Source organism: Urocitellus parryii, chromosome 5, assembly GCF_045843805.1.
Source record: "Urocitellus parryii isolate mUroPar1 chromosome 5, mUroPar1.hap1, whole genome shotgun sequence".
NCBI lineage: Eukaryota > Metazoa > Chordata > Mammalia > Rodentia > Sciuridae > Urocitellus > Urocitellus parryii.
In genome coordinates, this window is record NC_135535.1 from 91,501,463 (window position 1) to 91,507,201 (window position 5,739).

Consider the following 5,739-nt stretch of genomic DNA (forward strand, 5'->3'; position numbering starts at 1 on the left):
TCAGGCCCAGCAACCAGCCAAGTGACAGCAGCTACACGCGCCAGCGGGGAACGCAGACCGGACCCACAAGGACAGGTCCGGCGGGCGGCTGAGGGCTAGGCCCGTCCCCTTCCCCAGTGTCTGCAGGTAGGAGGGGGACTGTGAACACCAGCAGAGCGGGCCCAAAGCCTAGGCCTGTCCCCTCCCCCAGTGTCTGCAGGTAGGCAGGGGACTGTGAACACCAGCAGAGCAGGCCCAAAGCCTGCTGAGGGGCGGAACCGGCCCCTCCCCCAGTGCCTGCAAGCTAGGCCAACCTGCAACCCATCGGGAGGTTAGGCCCAGCAACCTATGGAGTGACACAGTTGCCCCTGGCGCCTGCTGGGTAGGTGGACCTTTGACCGACCAGCAAAGCAGACCTAGGGCCTGCCAGCATGGTAGACGGATGACACTAATTGGAGGAGGATCACAGCCACTACCTGCCCTGCAAGGGTGATTTTTCAACTATACAAGAGCAATATAAATAAAGAGAGGGGGAAAATATCAAAGACACAACAATTTCACCAAGCAGAAAGAAACGCCAGCAGTATGAAACGACAAGGAAAGAAAGGACCACAGGCAATGCAGGTCAACTCAACTTTAGAAGAGGTAATAGCTGCAACAGATGGAATGTCAGATAGAGAGCTCAGGACATACATGCTTCAGATGATCTGGAGTCTCAAGGAAGACATGAGACAGCAAAATCAGACAATGAAAGATCACATTGACAAACAAATCCAGGAAGTAAAAGATCAATTTCACAGGGAGATAGAGGTAATAAAAAACAAACAAATAGAAATACTAGAAACGCAGGAAACAATAAACCAACTTAAAAATTCAATTGAGAATACTACCAGCAGAGTGGATCACTTAGAAGATAGAACATCAGACAATGAAGACAGAGTATTTCAACTTGAAAAGAACATAGATAGCTCAGCAAGTCTACTAAGAAACCATGAGCAGAACATTCAAGAGCTATGGGATAATATCAAAAGACCAAACTTAAGAGTCATTGGGATACAGAAAGGCACAGAGCTCCAAACCAAAGGATTAAGCAATCTATTCAGTGAAATAATACAAGAAAACTTCCCAGACATGAAGAATGTGACAGAATCCCAAATCCTAGAAGCCTACAGGACGCCGATTGTGCAAAATCATAAGAGATCCACACCTAGACACATTATAATGAAGATGTCCAACATACAGAATAAGGAGAGAATTTTAAAAGCTACAAGGGAAAGGAAGCAGATTAAATTTAGGGGTAAAACAATCAGAATAACAGCTGATCTCTCAACACAGACTCTAAAAGCTAGAAGATCCTAGAATAACATATTTCAAACGCTTAAAGAAAATGGATTCCAACCAAGAATCTTGTATCCGGCGAAATTAAGCTTCAGGTTAGAAGATGAAATTAAAACCTTCCACGATAAACAAAAGTTAAAAGAATTCGCAGCTAGAAAACCATCTCTTCAAAAAATCCTTGGCAAAACATTACAGGAAGAGGAAATGGAAAATAACATTGAAAACCAACAATGGGAGGTAGGACAGTAAAGGGGGGAAAGTAGTCAAAGAGGATAACAAATCAGGTTTAGTAACATCAATAAACAAACATGGATAGAAGAACAAACCATATCTCAATAATAACCCTAAATGTTAATGGCTTAAACTCACCAATTAAGAGACACAGGCTAGTAGAATGGATCAAAAAACAAGACCCAACAATATGCTGTCTACAGGAGACGCATTTGATAGGAAAAGATATACATAGACTGAAGGTGAAAGGTTGGGAAAAATCATATCACTCATATGGACCGCGGAAACAAGCAGGAGTGTCCATACTCATATCTAATAAAATAGATTTCAAGCCAAAGCTAATCAAAAGGGACAAAGAAGGACACTTCATACTGCTCAAGGGAACCATACACCAACAAGACATAACAATCATAAATATATATGCCCCAAATAATGGTGCAGCTGTGTTCATCAAGCAAACTCTTCTCAAGTTCAAGAGTCTAATAGACCACCATACAATAATCATGGGAGACTTCAACACACCTCTCTCACCACTGGACAGATCTTCCAAACAAAAGTTAAATAAGGAAACTATAGAACTCAACAACACAATTAACAACCTAGACTTAATTGACATATATAGACTTTACCACCCAACATCAAGTAGTTACACTTTTTTTTCAGCAGCACATGGAACCTTCTCAAAAATAGACCATATACTATGTCACAGGGCAACTCTTAGACAATACAAAGAGGTAGAGATAATACCATGCATCTTGTCTGATCATAATGGAATGAAACTGAAAATCAATGATAAAAGAAGAAAGGAAAAATCAAACATCACCTGGAGAATGAACAATAGGTTGCTGAGTGATCAATGGGTTTTAGAAGACATCAAGGAGGAAATTAAAAAATTCCTAGAGTTAAATGAAAACACAGACACAACATATCGGAATCTATGGGACACATTGAAAGCAGTTCTAAGAGGAAAATTCATTGCTTGGAGTTCATTCCTCAAAAAAAGAAAAACCAACAAATAAATGATCTCATACTTCATCTCAAAATCCTAGAAAAAGAAGAGCAAAACAACAGCAAAAGAAGTAGAAGGCAAGAAATAATTAAAATCAGAGCTGAAATTAATGAAATTGAAACAAAAGAAACAATTGAAAAAATTGACAAAACTAAAAGCTGGTTCTTTGAAAAAATAAATAAAATTGACAGACCCTTAGCCATGCTAACGAAGAGAAGAAGAGAGAGAACCCAAATTACTAGCATACGGGATGAAAAAGGCAATATCACAACAGACACTTCAGAAATACAGAAGATAATCAGAAATTACTTTGAATCCTTATACTCCAATAAAATAGAAGATAGTGAAGGCATAGATAAATTCCTTGAGTCTTATGATCTGCCCAGATTGAGCCAGGAGGATATAGACAACCTAAACAGACCAATAACAATAGAGGAAATAGAAGAAACCATCAAAAGACTACCAACTAAGAAAAGCCCAGGAACGGATGGGTATACAGCAGAGTTTTACAAAACCTTTAAAGAGGAACTAACACCAATACTTTTCAATCTATTTCAGGAAATAGAAAAAGAGGGAGAACTTCCAAATTCGTTCTACGAGGCCAACATCACCCTGATTCCGAAACCAGACAAAGACACTTCAAAGAAAGAAAACTACAGACCAATATCTCTAATGAACCTTGATGCAAAAATCCTCAATAAAATTCTGGCGAATCGGATTCAAATACATATCAAAAAAATTATACACCATGATCAAGTAGGATTCATCCCTCGTATGCAAGGTTGGTTCAATATACGGAAATCAATAAATGTTATCCACCACATCAATAGACTTAAAAATAAGAACCATATGATCATCTCGATAGATGCAGAAAAAGCTTTCGACAAAGTACAGCATCCCTTTATGTTCAAAACTCTAGAAAAATTAGGGATAACTGGATCATACCTCAACATTGTAAAAGCAATCTATGATAACAGACCCAAAAGGGTCTACAAAGAAGCTATTAGAGCTAATAAATGAATTCAGCAAAGTGGCAGGATATAAGATCAACACGCATAAATCAAAGGCATTCCTGTATATCAGCGACAAATCCTCTGAAACGGAAATGAGGACAACTACTCCATTCACAATATCCCCCCAAAAAATAAAATACTTGGGAATCAACCTAACAAAAGAGGTGAAAGATTTATACAATGAAAATTACAGAACCCTAAAGAAAGACATAGAAGAAGACCTTAGAAGATGGAAAAATATACCCTGCTCATGGATAGGCAGAACTAACATCATCAAAATGGCGATATTACCAAAAGTCCTATATAAGTTCAATGCAATGCCAATCAAAATCCCAACAGCATTTCTTGTAGAAATCGATAAAAGAATCATGAAATTCATATGGAATAATAAAAGACCCAGAATAGCAAAAACAATGCTAAGCAGGAAGTGTGAATCAGGCGGTATATCGATACCAGACTTCAAACTATACTACAGAGCAATAGTAACAAAAACAGCATGGTACTGGTACCAAAACAGGCGGGTGGACCAATGGTACAGAATAGAGGACACAGTAACCAATCCACAAAACTACAACTATCTTATTTTTGATAAAGGGGCTAAAAGCATGCAATGGAGGAAGGATAGCATCTTCAACAAATGGTGCTGGGAAAACTGGAAATCCATTTGCACCAAAATGAATCTGAATCCCTATCTCTCGCCGTGCACAAAAGTTAACTCAAAATGGATCAAGGAGCTTGATATTAAATCAGAGACATGGCATCTGATAGAAGAAAAAGTTGGTTATGATCTACACGCTGTGGGATCGGGCTCCAAATTCCTCAATAGGACACCCATAGCGCTAGAGTTAACAAGTAGAATCAACAAATGGGACTTACTCAAACTAAAAAGTTTTTTCTCAGCAAAAGAAACAATAAGAGAGATAAACAGGGAGCCTACATCCTGGGAACAAATCTTTACTCCACACACTTCAGATAGAGCCCTAATAACCAGAATATACAAAGAACTCAAAAAATTAGACAATAAGATAACAAATAACCCAATCAATAAATGGGCCAAGGACCTGAACAGACACTTCTCAGAGGAGGACATACAATCAATCAACAAGTACATGAAAAAATGCTCACCATCGCTAGCAGTCAGAGAAATGCAAATCAAAACTACCCTTAGATACCATCTCACTCCAGTTAGACTGGCAGCCATTAGGAAGTCAAACAACAATAAGTGCTGGAGAGGATGCGGGCAAAAAGGGCACTCTTGTTCATTGCTGGTGGGACTGCAAATTGGTGCAGCCAATTTGGAAAGCAGTATGGAGATTTCTTGGAAAGCTTGGAATGGAACCACCATTTGACCCAGCTATTCCCCTTCTCGGTCTATTCCCTAAAGCTCTAACAAGAGCATGCTACAGGGACACTGCTACATCGATGTTCATAGCAGCTCAATTCACGATAGCAAGACTGTCGAACCAGCCTAGATGCCCTTCAATAGATGAATGGATAAAAAAAATGTGGCATTTATATACTATGGAGTATTACTCTGCATTAAAAAATGACAAAATCATAGAATTTGGAGGGAAATGGATGGCATTAGAGCAGATTATGCTAAGTGAAGCTAGTCAATCTTTAAAAAACAAATACCAAATGACTCCTTTGATATAAGGGGAGTAAACAAGGACAGGGTAGGGACGAAGAGCTTGAGAAGAAGATTTACATTAAACAGGGATGAGAGGTGGGAGGGAAAGGGAGTGAGAAGGGAAATTGCATGGAGATGGAAGGCGATCCTCAGGGTTATACAAAATGTCATATAAGAGGAAAGGAGGGGCAAGACAAGATAATACAAATGGAAGAAATGATTTACAGTAGAAGGGGTAGAGAGAGAAAAGGGGAGGGGAGGGGAGGGGAGGGGGGATAGTAGAGAATAGGACAGACAGCAGAATACATCAGACACTAGAAAGGCAATATGTCAATCAATGGAAGGGAAACTGATGTGATACAGCAATTTGTATACGGGGTAAAAGCGGGAGTTCATAATCCACATGAATCAACAGTGTAATATGATGTATTAAGAACTATGTAATGTTATGAACGACCAATAAAAAAAAAAAACAAATAGCAGGACAGTAATGTCAGTAACTACATACAAAACTGAGACAAAATATCTTAAAATAATAA